Source organism: Pinus tabuliformis, chromosome 4_1, assembly GCF_031772625.1.
Source record: "Pinus tabuliformis cultivar Carrire ecotype Pingquan chromosome 4_1, CPIR1, whole genome shotgun sequence".
Taxonomy (NCBI): Eukaryota; Viridiplantae; Streptophyta; class Pinopsida; order Pinales; family Pinaceae; genus Pinus; species Pinus tabuliformis.
The window spans coordinates 208,198,405-208,222,822 of NC_142303.1; the positions used below are offsets into that span (position 1 = coordinate 208,198,405).

The following is a 24,418-nucleotide window of genomic DNA, read 5'->3' on the forward strand; positions in this document are numbered from 1 at the left end:
AGGCTAGCAAGTCTGACGCCGAGTTTGGGGGAGGTGTTGGAGAATTTATCTTGTTGGGTAAGCCAGTTTGGCACCCAGTCGTACTCAAGAATATCTGATTAATAAAATCCTCCTCTGCTGCACCGGTTTTCCCGCATTGGGTTTTTCTAGGGACATTTGTCCAAAAATAACTGTGTTGATGTGTTTGGTTTTTGTGCATGTATTTGTTTCTGCTTTATGGTGTGATATCTACAATAGAGATTATTTTAGTATTTACTGAAGCGATTTCGTAAATAACTTATTGAAGAATAAGTAGGAAAAATAAATGAGTTGTTGCAGGAATAGAATTTTCACATGGTATCAGAGGAAAGAATCAGTGACATGAAGGGAAAATCAATTATTGGTCGAGATCATGATGCAGAGGCATCAACATCAGGAGACTCATGCAAGTTTTCAAAAAATTGCACAAGGGATAGAAATCTTGATTTCTCTATGTTGGCTTCCAGATTGGAAGAAGAAGTTGCTGGTGTAACAAGCTTGGAATCATCTAACGTATGGGTATATAGACAGTGGAGCATCCTGGCATATGACAGGCATCCGAGAATGTTTCTCTAAGTATCAAGAGGAAAGGATGAATTTTCAGATCACCATGGGGAATAAGGCAAAGTGTACTCCAGTAGGAAAGGGGACCATAGTGTTTCAAACAGAAGTGGGAGAGTGGTTCTGAGCCACCAATGTGTTGCATGTGCCAGGACTGGGGATGAACTTACTATCCGGATTACGTATCACAACTTCAAAGTAAGGGCTATGACGTTTTTCTCATCAAGGAGACAGTGTACGTCAAACACCCAAGCTGGAAAAAGAAAGTGCAGATCAGAATCAGAAGTAACAGGTTGTACATGTTACAGCTAGAATCACCAATGGCACTGATAGGTAGTCATGGGGACAAGGATTTGAATGAACTATGGCATAGATGAATGCGACATTTGCACCATGGGGCTTTGAGAATCCTTAGGAAAATTGTAACATGAGTTCCAGATCTTAGTACAGAAAGAGATGATGTATGCAGAGGATGTGCTTTGGGCAAGTATGCCAAAGAAGCATTTTCTAGAAGTAAAAACAGTGCCAAGAGTGTACTAGGATTGATACACTCAGATATCTACGGACCAATGTCCACTAAAGCTCTTAGTGGTGCCGAATACTTCGTCACCTTCATCGATGACCACTCCAGGAAAACTTGGATTTATTTTCTGAAAACCAAGGACGAGGTTTTCTGTCGATTCAAAGAGTTCAAGGCTTCGGTGGAGAATTTCACTGGAAAGAAAATAAAAAGTTTTGCGCTCAGATAATGGTGGAGAATATGTCGACAAGGACTTCATAGAGTTTTGCGCTAGGGAGGGCATCAAAAGAGAGTGGACAACTCCGTACAATCCGGAGTAGAATGGAGTAGAAGAAAGGAAGAACTAGACTATCATGGAAGCAACCAGGGCCATGATGTATGATCAGGATATGCCAAAATACCTGTGGGCAGAAGCATGCAACACGACAATCTATGTTTAGAATAGAACTCCTCATCGGGCATTGGGCAAGATTACTCCAGAGAAAGTCTTCACAGGGAAGACACTTGAAGTCAGTCATTTCAAGATATTTGGGAGCTTGGCATATTGCCACATACCCTAGGAAAAGAGAGAGAAGCTGGATTAAACTGTAGAGAAAGGATATCTAGTGGGATATAGCGAGAACGCTAAGGCATACAAAATCTATCTTCCAGGGCGCAGGAAGGTAGTAGTTCGATGAGATGTGAAGTTCATGGAGGATAGGGCCTTCAAAAATCTCGAGAAATGCCTTCCGAGGAGTAGTCAAAAGATGAGCCGTTGGTCAAACCACTTCAACCAACGAAAGTCAAGAATTCTTCCTCGGATCAGGAAGAATCACAAGAGGAGGAGCTAACAGAAGCACCTGCTACCAGAGGAAGAACGAGCAGGGAACTTCATCGGATTTTGCGATATGTAGAGGATTTCATCGGTGGACCAAGAAACAATGAAAGGGAGCGAAAACAACCAGATAGATATCAAGCATTAGTAGCTCAGGATGGGGTGCCTGCCAGTTTTCAGGATGCTGCTGAACATCAGGTTTGGTTGGATGCGATGGCAGAGGAATATAACTCTATAATGGTGAACGATGTCTGGGCGGTAGTGCCGAGGCCTCAAGACATATTGGTTGTAGGTTCGAGATGGATCTACAAGATTAAATACGCTGTAGACGACAGTGTGGAAAAATACAAAGCCAGGTTTGTGGCTAAGGGGTATGCTCAGAAGGAAGGAATTGACTATGAAGAGACCTTCACCCCAGTAGCTAGGTATACATCTATTAGAACTGTGATATCTCTTGCAGCACAGATGGGATGGGAGATTCATCAGATGGATGTCAAAACGACATTCCTGAACGGGGTGATAGAAGAGGAGGTATACATTGAACAACTAGAAGGCTTTGAGACACATGAGAAGAAGTCTCATGTATGCAGATTGAAGAAAGCCTTGTATGGGCTGAAACAAGCACCTAGAGCATGGTATGGTCCAATTGATGGCTACTTGCAGAAGATGGGGTTTGTCAAGAGTGACGCGGATTCGAACCTCTACTATTTGGTCGTAGAGAGCGAACCACTTATCTTAGTATTATATGTGGATGATCTCTTCTTGACAGGATCATCCAGGCTCATCGGGGACTGCAAGAAGAATCTAGCCACAAAATTTGACATGAAGGATTTGTGACAGATGCATTATTTCCTGGGGTTGGAAGTTCGGCAACAAAAGGGGGAGATCTTCCTTGGACAAGGGAGATATGCTACAGAAATTCTAAAGAGATTTAGGATGCAGGATTGTAAACCCATGGTTGCTCCAATGATCACCAACTGGAAGAAAATTGATGCATTAGAAGACAAGGATGTTGATCCCACCTTATACAGGCAGCTCATAGGGTCCCTGATGTATCTGGTCAATACCAGGCCAGACATTTGTTACGCTGTCAACACCCTTAGTTAGTTCATGGTGGAACCGAAGAGGGTGCACTGGGCAGTAGCTAAACATGTTCTCAGATATATACAAGGAACAACCGATTATGGACTCTTGTACACCAGGAGTAAGGATATCAGATTGAGTAGATTCACTGATGCAGATTGCGCTGGAAGTTCAATGGATCGGAAAAGTACCTCTGGGTATTGTTTCAACTTTGGATCGGGAATGACCTCCTGGTGCAGTAGGAAACATAAATCCATAGCTCTTAGCCCAGCTGAAGTAGAATATATGGTTGCAAGCACAACTTTGTGCGAAGCCATATGGCTTAGAAAACTGCTTGTGAACCTATTCAGAAGAAAGATGGAGGTGACCAGGATCTTGTGTGATAATCAGAGTTGCATCAAGCTCTTTGAGAATCCAGTATTTCATGATCAGTCAAAGCACATTGATATTCGGTGTCACTTTGTTAGAGAGTGTGTCCAACGAAGAGCTGTATAGTTGAGCTACACTCCTATAGGAGAACAGGTTGCAGACATCCTCACCAAGGCCCTTGGAAGAACCAAGTTTGATTATTTCAAGGAGAAGATGGGGATGATAAAGAATCGATTTCAGTAGCAGAAATGGGTATGATGTTGCAGTGCAGATGCAGTGTTGGGAAGAAGGACCTGCAATAGCACGGATGCGGAGGGAGTTGCAGTGCAGATGCAATGTTGGGAAGAAGGACCAACAACAACACAGATGCAGAGGGAGCTGCAGTATAGATGTAGCAGTGGCAGTGATAGAGCCATGGGCAGTAGTACAAGATGCAGCATTGCAGAGGATGTTGGGCGGGGAGGCCTAGCATTAGCACAGGTATCAGTGCCGTATAATGATGCTCACTGTGGAGTATTACTAGAGCACATTCCTCGCTAAGAGGGAGTGTTGATTTGGGGTAGCATCGAATGTGCTCTAGCCATGAAATTGGTGGAGAAACTAAAGAGCATGAGACCTCCAAGACCCAGAAATTGTTTTGGAAAATTTCGTCCAGATGAAAAGTTATTAAAATAATTAATATTTTTAATGAGGTCCTAAGTCTAAACTTAGGAAAATAAAATATTAATGGGTATTAATAAAGATAAGGATGAGAAGCTTCTAATAGATGAAGATCAAGTCTTTTAATCTTAGCCGTTGATTAGGGACTTAATCTTGGCTGTTGATTCATCAATAGGAAAAGTATAAGAGAAGCCTTGAGGGTCAGTTGGAGATGTACTGAGGGAGACCAGTCAGTTTGATTTTTGGAGCGGTGTTTGTTAAGAAATTCGAACTAGAGGTTTGGATTGCAGCAAGAGGTAGCGAGTATGGAACAGAGAGGCATGAACAATACCAGAAGATCAGTGCCGAGATCAGAGAGGCAGAGGTAGAGCCTCTCAGGTAGACGTAGAGGTAGCAGGACTGCACAGTCACTGGAGGGCCTGTGTGGGTGACGTAGAGAGGCCTAGTGCTGATGTAGAGAGGCAGGAGCTAACGCAGAGGGTTTGGGAGTTGTGCAGAGGCCAGCAAGTCTGACGCTGAGTCTGGGGGAGGTGTTGGAGAAATTACCTCAGTTGGGTAAGCCAGTTTGGCACCTAGTTGTACTCAAGGATATGATTAATAAAATCCTCCTCTGCTGCACCGGTCTTCCTGCGTTGGATTTTCTCAGGGACATTTGTCCAAAAATCACTGTGTTGATGTGTTTGGTTTTTGTGCATGTATTTGTTTCTATTCTATGGTGTGATATCTGCACTAGAGTTTATTTTAGTATTTACTGAAGCGATTTCGTATATAACATATTGAAGAATAAGTAGGAAAAATAAATCAGTTGCTGCAGTAATAGAATTTTCACACTCCTAAGTCCCTAAGTCGAAAATGATGGGTTCTCTTCCTTAGCCAAATTTGTGCAAAATTGTGTAGCAGCACCCTGTTACAAATGTATTTGAGAAGGGACATGACATATATCCCAATTGGAGAAGACTTGGCCATCGTGTAGGAATCTGTTGTAGAAGGCTCGGTTATGAAATGCAGCTAATGTCAGGCCGATGGTTCAAAATTCAAATCCTTATGGACCATGTCATCGCCAGTTGGGTCGTGCCCTAGCTTGTCAAGCCAGTATTTTGAATGACAATGTTGGATGTGGCTGCGAGGGAACTGCCAGAAAAACGCCTGCTCTGATACGATGTTAAACACACACAAATAATGGACAACAGATTAGGATGAGCGTGAGATACTTTAATATTTGCAAAGATATACATTTATACAATCTTTATGACCGTTGGTTTGATATTCCAGCGTCTCTTGGACTCCCTTTGACTGTTCAACTTTCACACCATAACCCTTAGTGAATTAGGTGTCCAACATGGTTCTTGGACTGTTTTGGAGGGCCGAATTTCTGGGCACACAAATCTAGATTTTCTGGGCATGTTGACTGTGCTTGACTTCAGATCTGCAACTAGGGTTTCTGCAGCCCTTGAATTTGACTTTGACCAAGATTGAAGGTGAATTTTGGGACTGTTTTCAGAGCATTTTGACCGACTGATCAGGCTGCACTTTTTGACTGCTGACCGAGTCCTTTTGGAGGACTGTTGACCATTGACCACTTACTGCTGCTGTTGCTGCTGTTGACTTTGACCAGATTTGAATATTGGCTCATATTTTTGGATAAGTCAAACTTTGACTTGCATTATTATTTGTGGATTTGGGTTCATTGTACTTTCTGCTGACCCTTTGAAAACAATCTAATAGAAGAAGAATTTCAAAGTGTTTTCTCCCTTTTGGGGTTTTTCCCTAGTCTCTGACCAAATCAGTGTCTCTTGTTGATGTGTTGATTGTCTCCTATTGTCATTGCATTTACTGTTCTATATTCAATTACTGTTGATGATTGGAAGAATTAATTATTGATTGAATAGAGTGCTAATTGAAGAATTGAATTGGGCTAAAGTATTTGATTAGCATAGAGCAGTGGAAAAAAATAACAAGTCAACCAACACACGGGCCAATAAGTTCACGATTTTGTTTGCTTCTATTCTATTGTGCTTGTAGAGTAGGTTCCTCTCGGCTGTACCATGTTCAAACTTCAACCCACTTGATATTTTCTTCTAAATACAACTTATATTCCTTACTTATCCTATTAACCTATTAAGTAGATTAATGATGGTTTTAGAGTTGCCTCTCAACTCTATGTTAGGAAGTTCAAGTTTAAGACAATTTGACACCTTGTACTATTGTTTTTATAAAACCCCTACAAATCTATAAAAAATTCATGATAAATTTCCTTCGTTATGGTTGACCACACCTCCCCCATCGACATGGCTAGGATTTCCTGCAGCTACTCCATCAATATTAAGTTTTTCACAACATTCTCTGAGCAGAGTCAAGTGCATAGAGGACTTTGTTGTTATTCAAGCTTCAACGGGGCAACCTATGGAGATTCTTTTTGCTTTCGGGTTTGCATTTATGAAATTGCACACACACACATCATATCTGCACCTATTATGCATTTTATAATGTATTTTTCCCAAAAAAATCACTTCAATTTTGAGTGCTCATGATATTTATATTGCAGTTTCTATAAATAAGTTATGAGTGCTTGTGATATTCATATTGCAGTTTCGATAAATAAGTTATGTAATTTTTATAGAGACTATAATATTAATATGTACAGCTTCAGTGAACCTAACAGTTGAGAACATGTATTCCTTCCTTGGAGGGCATAGGCTCAAATCTGAAGAGGTGTAGTGTATGTACACCTCCATTGACTAAGCAGTGAAATCCCTGATTGAAGGGTCCCGTTTGTCCTCCAAACAAAGGGTTATCACACACCAATTTGATATCTGGCTAGTCTGTCTCCTTAAATTAGATATTATTTTTTTGTCATTGTCAAAGCAGTAAATCTTTGGGCTTAATATCTTTGCTTTCCAGGTTTATGTGAAGGGTGTTTCCCTGGCTAATGACAAGACCTTGTTCTTAGCATGGTTTAGTTGCTCCCCCGTTCTCCCTCCTGTGACTGGCCTTCCAACACAAGGTTTTTTTTTTCCCTGTAGCCTCTATTGTCAGGAGAGCCTTGGTAGATTGGTTCTGACTTTGCTCAGGGTTACATTGCCAGGTCCTTCATGACCTGGAGTCTTCCCGGAGGACATCATCAGGCTGTGTATTGGCTCTTTTGGTGGTTCAGAGGGGATGCCTTCATCTTCCTTGGTATTTCTGGTGTTGCATCAAGGGTTTCTTCTTTTGATGAGGATGAGTAGCTCTTTATCACGTTGCGTGTACTTTTATCTTTTGCTATTTCACTTATTCAGTAGTTTAGTTTGTTTTATTTTATATTTTGGCTTTAGGAGTTGCTTCCGCAATCGGCCAGTGTGTCACTATTAGATTGCAGTTGTGAGTCCCATCAACCTTCTTTTGTGGTCTTTTGTGGACATTAATTAAAATATCTTATCTTTTCTCATATGAGAACGTTGTCTGCATTTGGGCTGTGTTTAATTTATTGTATTTATTTCAAGTGTGATCCAGTAAAGTACAAAATATATATACTCAATGTAGTTGAAAATCTTAAATTGTTCCATTTTGGGAGTTGTTATCTTGTCCAGGGATTTTTTTAGATCCCTTTTGTATGGGCATTTATTTTACAAAATTTGGGCGTGTTCTTCACTCACATTGCAAATATTTTTTTGGATTATACAATACAAGCAAAATATTTGATCTTGCAGTTGACCTGTGATACTGTTCTACTTTTGAAATTAAATTTTATTTATTGGGCATTGGAATCATTTTCCAATCTTGTGGTTAATACTTGCCTTATTTATATCTGGTGAACACTACTCTTGTAACAAAGATACTAGTAGCCCATTGCTCATCAAAGCATTCTCACTAGTAATTTTTTATTCTGGTGAATTTCAGGATGATACAACTTTCGAGAAGCAGAGTGCACTTTTTGCTTTAGCTGTTTCAGACATTGTGCTGATAAATTTGTAAGGAAAGAAGTCCTTAAAGATTATGCCGTTATTTATTTATTTTGTACTTGAATTATTTTAAATGCTTGTGATTTATGTGCAAAATTTAGTTTTTTCAGAATCGCTAATTTGTTTGAATTTTAATTTATGTAGGTGGTGCCATGACATTGGCCGTGAACAGGCTGCAAATAAGCCATTGTTGAAAACGGTGTTCCAGGTATATTTTAGTTTATTGAATCCTTGGGAATTTTGAAGCAAATTGTATATTTTGTTGACTCATCTCTGCCTATTTGACAGGTTATGATGCGCTTATTTAGTCCCCGTAAGACAACACTGCTTTTTGTCATTAGGGACAAGACGAAGGTACTTATTGTGTTCCTTCTCATTTCTTGTAGAGTTTCAAAACATTACATGACTAGAGTCTTTGCAATTTCTGAAGTTTATTTTTTGAGTTTGGATTTACTGGTCTGCTTCTAATGAATGATGGTTCTATTTATGTATAGACCCCTTTAGAAGTTTTGGAACCCATTCTTCGTGAAGATATTCAGAAGGTAAATCTATTTTTTGGGTTTCTTGTCGTTCAGATTGAAGTGTGTTTTTTATTCAGTCATTATATTGATCTTATATTTTGCATGCAGATCTGGGAGTCTGTTCCAAAGCCCCCTAAGCACAAGGTGACCCCACTTAGTGAGTTTTTTAATGTAAGTGCTCTCAGCTAATATGAAGTGTTGTTGAAGAACGTTGTTTGTTTGAACTTTGATCCTCTTAAATACTCTTTGGTTTTTATTGGTCAATGCTGCCCACCTCTTTATTTACTGAATAACTTATTCTGGACGATTTAGGTTGAGATAACAGCATTGTCGAGTTATGAAGAGAAAGAAGAGCTGTTTAAAGAACAGGTAAGTGTTGTGATCCTTGAAATTTCAAGTTGATGATATGCCTAGTAAATGTAGTTTGAGTTAACTTTTCCTCTAACTGTGACCATCGTGAAGTTGGGTTTCTGACTACTTTTGAGAATTGTTTGGGAGCTGTACTTTGCTCTTTTGTAGGCATACTTTATTACCTAATATTTTCTCATGGTTATCTTTAAAATACTTTGATATATGTGTCAGCTTATTTCTTGGGTGTTGTGCGTGTAGTGAACACAAACTTTTCTGTGGAGTAACTTAGGCTAGGTTAGTTGACAGTCTTTACATACAATTGCATGCAAGTATATCATTAACTGTGGGATACGTGCAGGTTGCCTTTTTAAGGCAGCGTTTCTTCCACTCCATTGTCCCTGGTGGACTTGCTGGTGACAGAAGAGCAGTTGTTCCTGCATCTGGCTTTCCGTTCAGCATACAACAGATCTGGAAAATTATCAAAGAAAATAAAGACCTTGACTTGCCCGCTCACAAGGTGCATACTGCTTAGGCTTACTCTGACACGTAGGATGTTTCTCTTGTAATTTTTTCAGTTATGTTTTGAATTTGTGTGTGACAGGTGATGGTTGCAACTGTTCGTTGCGAAGACATTGCAAAGGAAAAAGTTGATCACTTGACCAATGATGAGGTACTATTTTTGTCAATTGGAAATCTACTGTGTCACAGGATATAGCATGCTCTTAGATTGGAAAAGGTAGATATATTTTTCTGAATAGATATCTTGAGGGTGGGGGAGAACGTTTCCTCCCCTTCTTTTTCTTTTATTTTACCTTTTTGTGTTTATGTTTTCAGTTGACATTTTTTAGATCTTTTTGGTGTTCAAACCTATTCTTCTCTATATCAGATTGTGAACTGTTTAAACTGTAGAATACTTCATGCTTTATCTTAATCATGTCTCAGAGATCTTATCAGTCTCAGATTTCCCTCAAGAAGTAACACCTTTTTTTATAGTTTCTTTTCCTAGAAAACTTACTTTGCCACTTGCCTGTCAACGTGCCCCATTTCTTCATTTAGGGATGACTTGTTCTTGTCTATGTTTTTCTTTAAAGCTATTGATGATGATTAAAGGAAACTCATACTTGTTCTGAATTGTGTATGAGAATTCCTGGTATTTTCGGCTTAAGCTAAGAACCTTTATTTTCAGATTCCCTTCAGAGACTATACATAATTTTTGAACTCTAAAATTTACTAAAATACTTGGCTTCTATTATCTAGTCCTTTTTCTCTGCAAGTGTACTTTCCTTTTTCTTCCCCTTTCTCGGCACTTTGTGGTCCCACTGGATTAACATGGCATTTTTTTGGCTTAGGTTTGCACTTATAAATAATTTCTTATTGATTTATTATGTGCCTTAGGATTGGCGTGAACTGGAGAAAGAGGTACAGTCTGGGCCAATTCCAGGGTTTGGGAAGAAGCTGAGTACAATACTGGACACATATTTCTCAAGGTAGGCTGTCTTTTAAATTAAGCAGAGAGATTCTCCTTGTTAGAATGTGTGCAGGTTTCAATTCTGACACTAGTTGTACCTTTTAGTCGCATCGGCCTATTTTTGTGGTCATTTGTTGGACATTAATAACATTATCATTTGTTTGACATTAATAACATTATCTGATCTTATCTTACATCTGGTTTGGAAGTAATTGGAATCTATTATTCACAATGGTATTTGAATATTTTTGATACTTTTTAATCCTTTTAAAATGTGATATATACAACAGTGAGATGGAGTTTTTTCCTAAAACATCTTTTCGTAGTAGTTTGCGTAATACTATAGTATGGAGAGTATGTAAAGAGACCAATGAGAGATGAAAACAGAGACATGTTTTATATCAGTGTGCCTCAAAATTACAGAGAGTGGGATTGTATATATATCCAACAAGTTTTATTATTCCTATTAGGAACTACTCACCTAATTTCCTTAAATACATTAACTTCAATGTCATTCATTACATATATCTTATTTTTCACCTTATCACATTACATCATTACTCTTATAGATAACAATTATTACTCTGATAATTCAAACATTACTAGTCCAACACCACCTTTTAATGTTTATTTCATTTTCCATTATTTATAACATCTCTTGGAATTTCTGAAACTTATGCTTGTTGAGCGTTTTAGTGAAAATATTTGCTATTTTATTTTGGGACCCACAATAATTTTTTTTTAACTGTAACGGTTATAGATTTTATTTATTTGAAAAGATCTTGGGTCTTTGCCGGAGCGACCCCTATTACATTGCAGAGTTCTAACTGCTGCTGATTTTGATCTACTAGATTTTCAGGGCATTTGTACAAAACTTTCATTGTTTACAATTAGCAGTCCTTTCATAAGAGAGCTGCCTTTGTTTGCCATCTGATCAGCTTCGCTATTTGACTTTCTAAGAATATGATAAAACTTGCACGTGTCAAAGTCTAGGAGAACTCTCTTCAATCTGTCCAGAATTTTGTTGAGGCTGGCATTGCTAAACAGAGTCCCCAAATTTAGATTTTTTATTATTAGCTCTGAATCTCCGAAAACTTGAAGGTCTTTGACTCCTTTGTCTCTTGCAATAAGGCAAGCTTTGAGGAGCCCAAGAATCTCTGCTTGGTTGTTGGATTTCTGGCCTAATCCCCAGCTGAAACAGTGTTTTGAAAACCCATCCGGAGAGTAGATGACCCTCTCGGCACTAGTGGCATCGGGATTACCTTTGGACACTCTGTCAAAGAAAATTGTGGATAAGTTTTGAGTCCGCCACCAAGATTGAAAATTGTCATCATCGTCTCTTACGGAAGATTGGTAGTGCCGACAGTATGGATTTAATTAAAATTACTTTGCCTCCCTTCGTCAGCCAGTAGCCTCCCCACGCTGCAATTTTTGTTTTGATTTTAGAGATTATTTCGCTCCATAGCGATCTTTTGTTGGCTCCAGATATGATGGGGAGACCCAGGTACTTAAATCTGTCCCATGTTGCTTGACCTTTGAATCTGAGGAGAGTGGTTATGCCAGTGAGTTCCCGCTGATCTATATTCCAACTGAAGACTTCGCTTTTGCTCTCGTTGATTAAAGCCCCAGAGGCTCTGCAATAACTTCTGAGTACAGTGTCAATAGCTTTGGCTATTCTGGTGGAAGCTCCACCAAGGAGAAGGGAATCGTCAGCAAAGAGGGCGTGGTTCAGGGCATCTGCTCCATGGGAAGGTTTGAGACCCGGAATGTTGCCATTAAGTCTTTCAGCAGTGAGCTTACGACTAAGGGAGTCTGCCATTATGATGTACAGGAATGGGGAGAGAGGGCATCCCTGCCTGATTCCTCTCTGAGCTTGGAAAAAATTTGTAGGGTGGCCATTGACTAAAGGGGCAATCCACGGTTTGTCGATGCAAGCTTTAATAAGATGAACAAAGTGGGTCGAAAAGCCAAAGGAGAGAAGGACTTTGCTAAGGAAAGTGCGATCAACTCTATCGAAGGCGTTTGCCATATCTAATTTAATCAACATACCTTTCTCATTCCGCTGCTTGCTTGAATGTATAGTCTCCTGAACTTGGATTACATTGTCCAGAATATGCCTGCCTTCCACGAAACCACCTTGAGAAGAGGAGATCAGTCTTTTTAACAATGGCTTGATCCGATTTGCTAACAGTTTAGCCAAAATTTTATATGAAGCATTACACAACGAAATGGGCCTGAATCTTGCAAATGACTCAGGGTTGGTGTCTTTGGGGATTAAAGCGAGGTAAGTGGAGTTGGTTCCTCCACCTATCTTGGCTTTTTTCATAAACCAACTTATCATTTTGTGGAGATCAACCTTGATAAGGTGCCAACAAGCTTTGTAGAAATGGATTGTGAATCCATCAGGCCCAGGAGCCTTGTCTGCGTCCATGGACCAGATAACGTTTATGATTTCCTCCTCAGTGATTGGCCTGCAGAGAGTTGCGTTATCTTCAGGGCTGATGAGAGAAGGGATGTTAGAGAGGAAGTCAGCAGCTTCCTCATTGTTGCTTTGAGTTCCTTCTCTGTATAGATTCCTGAAATGGGTTTCGGCGACAGCTTTGACTTGATTAAACCCTTTGCAGACATTGCCCTCAGCTGTTTTGATTTCTGCTATATGATTCCTGGACAATCTCGCTCTATATTGCCGGTGGAAGAAGGAGGTGTTCTGGTCTCCAGCCTTCAGCCACAGACTTCTGGATTTGAGTCTCCAGTATTCTTCTTCCTTTCTGAAAGATTGATATGTGGATCGTTGGGCTTTTATTTATTTTTCCAGCAACTCTGCTGTGATATCTTTGCTTTCCATCTCTATTTGCAGGGTCTGCAGTGTCTGGACTGACTCCTTTCTTTGATCGGTAGGAGAAGGGGTTGGTCTCTTTATCCAGTCCTTTAGTGCCTGTTTTGTGGCTTTCAACTTTTTCTCCCAGACATAGCTTGGGGATCCCGAGAAGGTTTTGGCCCATGCTGCCTTCACTGTCTCTAAAAAACCTTCTCTCTCGATCCAAAGAGGGCTGAACCGAAACGGAATAGGTCCCAGGTCTTCTTCATCTTCCAAGAGGAGCTGAATAGGCTTATGATCAGAGGCAAGTTTAGGCAGAATTTTTGTGATGATTATCTTTTTGTTCATCATTATGGAGCTTTGCACCAGGAATCGGTCTAAACGTGCTGAAATGTGGTCTGTTCCAACCCTGTTATTGGACCAAGTGTAAATGCCGCGGACAGGATTGAAGTCCAAAAGGTCCCAGCGCTGAGAGAGCTCCTCCACCACGTCTAGCATGGGGTCTCTGATGCTTGACCCCCCCCTCTTCTCTTTTGCTTTCATAATGATATTAAGATCCCCGGCTATGATGATATTGCTGGGAGAAGACTGCTCTAAAAAGGCAGAGAGAGAATTCCAGCATTCTCATTTTTCATAGTAAGAAACCGGGACGTAAAGATTGAAGAGGGAGATAGACAACTTACTTGCTTTGTGCATCAGTTCCGTGAAAATCCAGTGCTGAGTTTCATGATGATTTTTCAGATGGAATAGGTCTTCATTCCAGAGAGTTGCCAACCCTCCAGAAGTTCCCCTTGAGCTGACTGCTTTGCCTGTTCTTTTATTCCACTTTGATCTACTAATCTCTAGAAGGGCTTGGCCTTCTATTTTGGTCTCTTGGAGCATGAGGATATCTGAGGGTTCTGCTTTCATAAGGTCCTTAACTGCTTCAATTTTGGAGGGATTCCCCAGTCCTCTACAGTTCCAAGAGACGAGATTCATTATTTACTTAAGGGGGGGTTGAGGCCTCCCTTGGAAGGCCTTGGTCTGATATTTCGCCCAATAGACATTTCTATTGTAGCTTGACTTCCTTGTATTTTGAGTCTTTCTGCCTCCTCCTCCCTCTTTTCTTTGCGGGATTTCCTTCCTGCTTTTTTCGTTAGTCACTCGTAGGTTTCATCCTCCGAAGAACCAGAGCTTTCCACTGGTTTTTTCCTTGCTATTTCTGCATATGAGGGGTTGGAGGGACTGCCTTGGTTGGCCTCGTTTTGTATTGCTTCCCCTACCTCTTTGTTTGAAGGTGGAGTGTCTGCCTGTTCTACATTCTCCTTGAGTAGAGTTACTTGATTGATCTGAGCACTTTCTGTCCCATTTGGAGTTGCTTCCGTTTCCTGGTTGGATTTGGCACTGCTAGGGCCTCCGTCCATATTGCCTTTGCCTGTGCCTTTTTTTGAGGTTGCATTTTTCTGGACTAGGGTCCATTGTTCCCCATTTTGTTTGTCTACTTGTTCCTCAGCTTTCTTTTTACAGTTTTTTGCAAAGTGTCCATGACCGTGGCAATGTCTGCATTTAAAGGGTAGCTGTTCATAGTCCAACTCCTAGACATGCGTCCACCTAGCAACAGTGAGTTTGATAGCTTTCGATAACCCCTCTTCTAGATCCACTTCTACGCAGAGGCGGGCGCATGAATACTGGTCTTTTCTCGCAGCTTGATCTATCTATTTTCCCAATGCATTAACTATGATCTGGAGGGATTTTTGATTACAGCAGTGAAGAGGAAAATGGGGGAGCCTAACCCAGACTGGGACAGCAGAGGGGATGTCCTAGGTGGGATCGAAATCAAGAGACCATTTGTTTAGATAAAGACCTTGGGGTCCCATGAAATACGGTCCATTTCTAAAAATTAAGCCTCTGTCATCTGGGTTGTCGAAGACAAACACAAAGAAACCCTTACCTACAAAATAACTTTTGACTCCCTCTTTGATCAAGGGCTTCCAGTTCCTTTGAGTCCATTCTTCAACCGACTTGGGAGAAGGCCAGAGGCCCGTGAACTGACCTATGAGGCCTCTCTCCGCAAGGTTCAAAGCTGCTTTGCAGGTTTCTTCTTCTGGAAGGGCCACAGATGGAATTGTGTCCAGTTTCTTAACAAACTTCTGCTGAATAGCTGAGGGAGGGCGCTTTGGTCCAGCGGCTACCATGGATCTGAATGCAAGCACCTCCGGAGGCGGCGAAGGAGGGGGATCAGGGTCCCCGTTGGCCTCCATTGTCTGAAGCTGGACGATCGGGTGGCCGCAGAGGCCAGGAGCACGTTGGAGCAGTCGGTAGAGCTAGCAGAGCGTGGGCGTTTTCCTATATCTTTTTTTGGGACCCACAATAAATTAATTCTATATCTTTATTTAGTACATGACATTGAATTTTGACATGTTTTGTTTTCAAATGATAGATTGGATTCTTTGTCATCTTGATGGCACTTTGGTTGTCACAGTGTAAAGTTGTTGGCTGCGTTTGTGGAAGCTTCAAAACACGTAAATCCTATATAACCATATTGCTCCACTTGTTGCTCCAATCTCTGCTTTGTGTCATTCTTTTGGTTTTGAAAAAGCTATTGAAGATTGCTTTTTAGTTGCCAATGAATGCACTTCACTACCAAGAATAAAAGAATAATGGTTTGTATATGCTCTTTCATTTGTATCATCTGCTTAGTTTGCTTTTAAAAACCTTTGAACATGAAGTTCTCATTCTTCTCAAGTATAATACTAATCTGTGAGGTACCTTTGATATATTAGAGTATTCCCTTTGATGCATTCCAGTGTGTCTCACTAGGCCAATTCAACTGCAAAAGTTATGTCTGGTCTAATTGTGGTAAGAATCAAGATATATTAATCCTCCTACAAATCTATGATATAATAATACATTAACCATCTCTGATTTATCATTTCTGAAAGCTTTAAGTTTACTTCCATTGGTGTTTTTCTAGGATTTTAATTTTCCATTTTGAACTTGACCAACAATTCTAAAGAATAATTTGCTTGTGAGATGAAAATCTTATTTGGTTGTTGCAACTTCAATGCCCAAACAATGATGTAGTAATCCCAAGTCAATCGTATCAAATGATTTGTGAAGATTATATTTTTCTTGTCGAATCAATTCATCACTGTTCCTTGCAATAATTAAGTCATTAACAAATACCATCATAATGATAAGTTGTTCTCCTTTTCCTTTGATATACAAGTTTGGATCTTGATCTAAGATAGTTATTGATCTTTTCATAGCTCGTTATGCTTGTTTCAATCTGTCCAAGGCTTTTGTAACTTATACCAACTTTTTTTTTCCTTCAACAACATATCCTTTAGGCTTCGCCATATACATTTATTCTTGCAATTCCACATTTAAAAATGCACTTTTGATGTCCATCTATTGTACATGCTATAAAGTGAGTTGGAAGAGCTAACAACATTTAAACTGTGATCAATTTTGCCGTTGAAGCATATGTTTTCTCATAGTCCATACTCTTGGTTTTTATATTTATCAATCGATCCATTTGATTTGAACTTAGTTTGATGCATCCATTTACAACATATTGATTTCTTAGAGTTATTCAACCAACTTCCAAATTTTCTTTTTAATTAAAGCATCAATTCTACTTGCACTCCATCTCTCCATTGTTTGTTTGCTCCATTAAAAGAAATTGGGTCTTAAGAATGCACAACTTTACTCATGAATGCAATATTTACCTGATGTGGTAACTTTGGCCTTGTTCTTCTTTCACCTTGTTGCATTTTAGTTGTTTTTGTATCTTGAAGTTTTTGATCGAACCATTTTGTGTTAATTTGGGGTAGCATCGGATGTGTTCTAGCCACGAAAATTGGTGGAGAGGCTAAAGCACATGATATATCCAATACCCAGAAATGGTTTGGGCAGATTTTAAACAGTTTGGGAGATATTAAAATAATTAATATTTTTAATAGAGTCTCTAAGTCTAAACTTATGGAAAATAAAATATTAATGTGAATTATTAAAAAATGAAATTAAAAAAATTAATTAGAGTTATATATATATATATATATCTTTCTTAAAAAAACAGTGAAAAAAATATAATTATTATATTAAAAAAATAAAAATAAAAAAAATCAGCAAAAAATAAATAAAAAAAATTTAGTTAAAAAAATAAAATAAAGAAAATTAGAGCTATAAAAAAGAAAGAAAAAATTTACACTTGTTAAAAAAAGAAAAATAATTCCAAGGAAATATTACTGATGAGCTATAAGATGAGAGGATGGCCAGATTATACACATCGAGAAAGTGAAGAAAATCCACAACATCAAAGCTTTGAGGACAAAGCTTCCGAAGGAAGGGGCTATGTTATGGATATAATTCATAACAAGTAAATAAATAAAATAAATGTAAATATTAAATAATAAAAAATTGATTATGTTAAATAACCATTAAGTGAAAAGGCATGTCTAAAAGACATGCCTAATCATGAAAGGTCATGTTATGGATATAATTCATAACAAGTAAATAAATAAAATAAATGTAAATATTAAATAATAAAAAATTGATTATGTTAAATAACCATTAAGTGAAAAGGCATGTCTAAAAGACATGCCTAATTATGAAAGGTCACCTGTTGAGATATAAAAGCAGGGTCCTCATTGTAACATTCATCACTTATACACTTTATATAAATTATTATTATCAAATACCTCTTGTGTATTTTTACATTCAAGTCTACAAGCTATCGGCTTTTATGCTTCACAGCACAGGGACCGACGCTGGATGATCAGGGTGATAGTTGATACTGAGTGAGGAGTATTATTAGAGCACAATCCTCGCTAAGAGGGAGTGTTGATTTGGGGTAGTATCGGATGCGCTCTAGCCACGAAAATTGGTGGAAAGGCTAAAGCACATGAGATCTCCAATACCCAGAAATGGTTTGGCCAGATTCTAAACAGTTTGGGAGATATTAAAATAATTAATATTTTTAATAGAGTCCCTAAGTCTAAACTTAGGGAAAAAATGTGAATTAATATAAAACTGTGTTAGAAGGGTCCAAAAAACATGGATCAAGCCAGAGTTAATCTTAGCCGTTGATTAGGGACTTAATCTCGGCCGTTGATGTGTCAACGAGAAAAGTATAAGAGGAGGCTTGAGGGTCACTTGGAGGACGCACTGAGGGAAACCAGTCAGTTTAATTTCTGGAGCGGGGTTAGCTGAGAAATTGAACAAGTGGTTTGGTGAGCAGTCAGGAGGCAGCAAGTACGGAACAAAGAGATGGATCAGCGACTAGAGATTAGCGTAGAGAGGTCCAGGGCTGACACAGTCAAGTAGGGGTTGACGCAGAGGGTCTGAGAGCCACGCAGAGGTTAGCCGGGCTGACGCTGGGATTGGGAGAAGTGCTGGAGAATTTTTCTCTTTGTGGGTAAGCCAGTTTGGCACCCTGTTGTACTGAAGAATTGTTGAATAATAAAAACCTCCCTTGCTGCACCAGTTATCCCACATTGGGTTTTTTTGGGGACTGTTGTCCAAAATCACTGTGTCAATGTGTTGATTGTTGTGACTATGTTTGTTTCTGCATTACGGTGTGATGTCTGCAACAATATTTATTTTAATGTTTATTGAAATAATTTCATAAATAGCTTATTGTGAATAAGTAGGTAAAGTAAATCAGTAGCTGCAGTGATAAAATTTTCACATTTTGTCCCTTTTCGAGAACTACTTGACTTACTTCCACTTTGCCCCCCTATCTCCAACTCTACATTTTCTCGCTCCTTTTATTTGTCCTCTTTTCTTGTTCAACTTCTATGTGATAGGAGTTTTGAGATCAAGCTCTTCATTGTCAAGCTCCAAAACATCAATTTTCGATTTAGATGTTTGTACATGAGGGGTTTCTTCACAAGAAATAACTGTTGAATTTTGTAGCTATGGTCAGTGTTCATATTGATATAGTTTTATCATTGATGCTAAATATTTATGTAAAGCATGTTCTTCATGCTCAAAAGAAAAATTATATTATTTATGTATTTGTCAAAAGAAAATGTAAGGCGTCCTCTTCATGACCTTATCAAAAAGAAAATTTGAATTTTGAAATTTTACTTTTGGCTCCATAAGAAGTCCAAGTCGTCCCTCCAGTGATCAAGTCAGCATGGCCTCTAAGTGGCACCTATTCAACCCCCTCCAGAAGACTATATATATGCATTCAGTCTCCCCAAAGAGGCAATTTGGATCTCACACATAAATATATTTCTGCTCCTCTAAGCAAAGAAAATAAGGTCGAATCAAGGAGTTCGAAGTCAGAGAGGAGAAAAAGAGACCTCGCACGTGTGGATCTTGACCTTCTGTAGTTTTGGGAAAACGGGCCGAGATTTTTGTGTATCTTTCTGTGGTCAAGTTCGTACTTTAGTGTAGAAGATAGTTCGAATTTCAGACATCTATTGACTTGGAGCTGATTGAGGAGGGCTTTGACTTCCACTCTTGATGGATAGTCTCGCTAGTCAGTTTGCTATTATCTTGAGTTTGATGTCTCTCTTGCTGAATTGATTCTCTAAGGAAAGGTTTGCTGGGTTTTTCCCCCATGTGTGTTTTCCCAAGGCAAATACTTGTGTTATTGTGTGGTGGTCTCTTTATGATCCTTATGGAATTTTTGTTTTTACTGTTGAGCTCCTCTGTGTAATTTATTTATGATGGAAGAGATCACAAGAAAAGGATTAAACTAATGTAAATCATAAGAAGTAATTATCTGTTTAGATGATGCCATAAAAAATCAACATGGTATTAGGGCTATGGTGAAAGAGCAGTCTTGTAGAAAGAAGTCATATTTGTTTCAAGTCATCATCTAGGGCTTAATTTGTCAACTAACTTTGGATGCCCCAGTCCAAGGATTACATCACAAAAGGACCAAGATTTGCCCTCTTGTTTGAAGGAAATTTGCACTCCATTCTATCGAGTCAATAATGAAATCATCACTATTGTTTAGGTTGAGTTTTTGTCGCCAAAGCACTGTGTAATTAGTACCCTTAACCAAGGTCTATCCATATAATGAAAAGCAAAAAACTATACGTATTATATAGGAGAAGAATAAGCATGTAACAAAGAGATCTCAGATGGACCAAGTTTCATCTATGGTGGAAATAATACCTCTGTTGATGAAGCCAAAGTTCACAGAAGGAATGTTGAGAAATCTAGGGCAGTAGACTTAGGTGATTTCTCTTGATTAGTAACTGCTTGTGAGTATCTTTTACTTCATTATATTAGGATCTTCTCTTTGATTAAGTTATTAGTGTTCTTCTTCATCAAACAACTACCAATGCATAAACATAAATACACAAGAGACATAGAATGTAGGCTATGAGCTAGGGCCAAAACCTCTCACTCTTTGAGAGGAAAACCCACACAAATTCTTCTTATAGAGATTCCAATTGACGAATACCAAGACCAAGACCCTTGACCTAGTAGCCACTCCAAGACCAAGCCACAAGTCCTCTTGACTGCCTTCTCTTCTCTTGACTCGTCTTTCTCTTTGATCTTCTGAGCATTGAGAAATTGACATCACTAAGATCTCATCTATTCTCGTGAGACCTTCTTACTGTCATCATTAATGAACTGTGGTTGTACCAAATTGTTATGTCTTCAAGATTGTATCTCTGATCCAAGATAGAGAGACCCTTGAACTTGTCTCTGTATCTCTGATCTGAACATCCTTACTGTGGTTAGCCTAGAAGATATCCTTGCTGTATCTTCCTTCTCTATTCGAGTTTCATCTTCTATATTGAATCGTGGCATCCGAACTGTACTCAAGAGGGATCCGAATTCCCTTTACCACAAAACTGTAGCCTTCTTCACTGAGTAGGATACCTGAAACAGTGGTGATCCGAATTTCCTTACTGCCACTGTTCATTAAACTTCTTCGCTGCTCCTTTTATTAACTTCCTTGCTACTCCTTCCATTCGAGTTCATCTTTGTTCTAGAGATACGAATTGATCTCTGTAATACCTATCTGAAATTTCATAGGGATGCGAAAATATGAACTGTGCTTTTTGCAATGACCCTAGCCTTTTATATATAGTCATTCGTCCATATAATGTGACGACCTTAGCATATGAATGGGTGTGTCACTTTGGGTGAGCTGACATGAGTTATTACTTCATTTTGCAGGCCGACATCAAGAGAAGAGGACTGTGCTTGTCTTTGGAGGGCTTTCTAGACACTTAATTGACTCATATACATTTTACACATGCTCAGGAAGAGCTCTTCATACATGACAAAAAACCCTTGACCACAATGAAAAATCCTAAGGTTCTCAATGGGAGCCATCTAAAATAAAATCACTTGCTCATGAAACCCACGAAGCAAGGCTTACAACAATAATTTTATTTCCTTCATTACATCATTTACAAAAGTCACAATTACATGTCATTATGAAGATTGAACCTAGTTACACTTTTTCAACAAGGAAGGACCTTAATCCAACTCTTAAGGTGAAAGCATTTTAATTTTTTCATCTATAGAGAAGGCATAAGCCGTAATTTGTAATTTTGGAAAAAGGTCAAGGTTATTTTTAAAGGTCTAGACCACATTAAAGGGTCGAAAACCTTAGAGCTAATGATAAAGGCTAAATAACTTCACAAATGGTCTCAGATTCAATAAAAAGGCCAACCTACAATATGTTTGGTATGTAGTCGTTTGTATTTTTGCTTCTATGTCAACAAAAGGTAGGAATATTCTTGGGAGAAGATCAAAGTCTTAGTAAAGTTAGCTTGAAATTGCACAAGGCCGAAGCTCAAATCCTCAGGTCAAGGGTACCTTAGAAAATTATAGAGGCCCGAGAGCCTCTGTATGTTTTCTAGGCAATACCTTCAATTACTTCAAAAGGTCGAGGTTATGGGAAGATCAAAGCTAATGATGGAAGGTCGAAAGGTCTCATATAAGACCTCAGAGAATCCGAAATGAATAAGTTGATTTATTTTGATTTCCTTCTTGTGGCATAATTAGGACACATGCCTGAGCTTGAACTTGGGGTGAAAAATATTAATGTAATCATGAGTCTATGGCAAAAGAACTTTAGGAAGGTCAAGAAGACTCAATCATGATCTCAAGAAGGTTGTACTTCTATCTTTAAATCATATCACATTGAAATCTCTGTGACAATGTTGAAGCTGAAGTCACTTTGGAAGGAGTAGTCAAAAGGAAGTTGGAAATCCTCCCTGTCCAAAGGATTGAAGTATTAAGACCAGTGAAGCCAAAAGTCAAGAAAGGAGCCTCCCTAAAAAACATTAAAACAACAACTGTTAAGATTGAAGTTTTTCTTGAAGACATATTATTTGGCTCCTAGGTTGAAAAGGTTTCCATGCATAGCATTCTACAATGTGAGATGTTCAAGAACTAAGTTGGAAGATTGATACATCCTAAAATCTTTGGAATGTATGTTATGGGCTGAATTCAATGATCTGTGTATAAAGTGGGGTTTTGGACATTTGAGTATCTAGGGCCTGTAAACCCTAGCAGGCAAAATAAGCTTGGACAAGAAAGGTCTAGGATTTATGGATGAAACCCTAGGATTGAACTGAGATCAACATTTCTGCTGAAAGAAGAAACCATAACACATGCAAGGAAGGAATCACTTCACATGGATGATGAGCACAAGGTTGATTTGCAGATGGATACAAGAAAGGCTAAAGAGAGAGTTGACATTTTCATAAAATCCTCGAAAGATAAATATTTTATATCTCTCTTGTTTGATTGTTAATATTATTATTATTTTACTATTAGTCTCGTCTTTGCTTCCATGCTTAGTTGTAATCATTCTTCCATGACCTCCTAGTGAGGATTGTAGGTACATAGTGAATACTGCGAAGGCTTTGACAATAAATGGAAGAACTAAGCAAATCGTGTGATAAGAGGACTTTTCCTGAATCATGAGTTGAGTTGAGAGAAATTATACTAGATGAAATCTGAGCTCAAAGGGAGCTAATAGATAAACACGTTTGAAGTATGCGTTCAATAGATGGTAGCATAGACAAATACAAAGTGAGAATTGAATAGAAGGTTCTCCCAGTAAGGGAGAGAATCACGAAAAATATTTACTCCATTTGTAAGGTGCATTTCTGTTAAATTATTATCATTGTTTTCAAATTGCACCAGGTGGATGCAAAGATTGTTTTTCTCAATGAAGGAGTGTACATGAAGCTACCTCAGGGCTTTGAGGTACATGTGAATAAGTCTCATGATTAAAGAAGGCTATCACAAGTAGATACGTTGGGCTTGGTTGATCTTATTTGATTTTGGTTGATCGACACGCAGTGTGGAGAATACCATGGTTACGTCGAATAGGAGACATGACGAGTGAGGAGCTTTAGACCGATGTAAGTGTATTGGATTTGGCGGAGGATGGGGAGTCAGACGGAATTGACGGCACAGGGAGTTGTTTGGAGGTGGATGGAATACAACGGAGCAAGCAGGAGGACAGCGTGGGAAGGACATAGGTGGAAGCCATAGGCGTGAAAATCCACTACTCTGATACCACTAAAACAAGAAAGCTTTGTTCACTGTAATGTGTCAATTGCAGACTCATTTATGTATGTAAGTTATATATTATTATTCCAAATTTAGATGATGATTACACGCCCTTGGGCGGTTCTCCTTTATAGGAGTTGACTGGCCACAAGGTTAAAGACACGTCTTTTGACATAAGTGCCCTTTCATAATTAATTGGGCAACTTAATTTAATTTAATTAATTTATTAATTAATATTTATTTATTATTATTTTATTATTTAATTTAATATATATATATAGTTATGAATATTTTTCATAACAAATTTATGAGGCAGATGGAAATTCCTCCCTAACTGAGAGAGAAAGGGAAACCCTACTGCCCCAAAGAGAATTTATATTGGTGAAAGGGGAATTCAAATTGATAAAAAATATTGTAATTATTATTAATGTGGTGCAAATCAATTGGGCAAGCAATTCATATTATGGGACGTGGAAAAAATATATTAAATAAGTGTGAGCATTTTTGAGTTCAAGTGTTTCCGTCCAAAATTTTAATCATCCTCACAAATTGTCAAGTCAGCTTGACTCCTGTTTGATCCTATGAAAGGCATAAAAGAAGTTCAATACTTCTCTCTAAAATGGAATTTGAATCTGTCATTTTTAAAAAGGGCTCGTAATTCTCTGTATTTTTCGTATGACTTCGAGGATCATATTTTCGTATGTATTTGACATCACATCGCATCTCTGATTGGCATCACATCTCTGTGATTACATTTCTATGCATTGCATCTTTGATTGGCATTGCATCTCTGTGACATAGCATTT

At 38.6% G+C, this 24,418-nt stretch overlaps 1 pseudogene across 1 annotated transcript in view; it reads left to right on the top strand.

Moving 5' to 3' along the window:
* The window catches only part of LOC149174944 (protein ROOT HAIR DEFECTIVE 3-like), a 238,494-nt pseudogene that overhangs the window by 156,646 nt on the left and 57,430 nt on the right, over window positions 1-24,418 (top strand). The window contains exons 6-14 of the transcript XR_016257955.1: window positions 7,905-7,975; window positions 8,111-8,174; window positions 8,255-8,320; window positions 8,461-8,508; window positions 8,596-8,658; window positions 8,800-8,856; window positions 9,197-9,355; window positions 9,440-9,508; window positions 10,234-10,325. The product of XR_016257955.1 is annotated as a protein ROOT HAIR DEFECTIVE 3-like (transcript). The remainder of the gene's footprint in view (window positions 1-7,904; window positions 7,976-8,110; window positions 8,175-8,254; window positions 8,321-8,460; window positions 8,509-8,595; window positions 8,659-8,799; window positions 8,857-9,196; window positions 9,356-9,439; window positions 9,509-10,233; window positions 10,326-24,418) is intronic.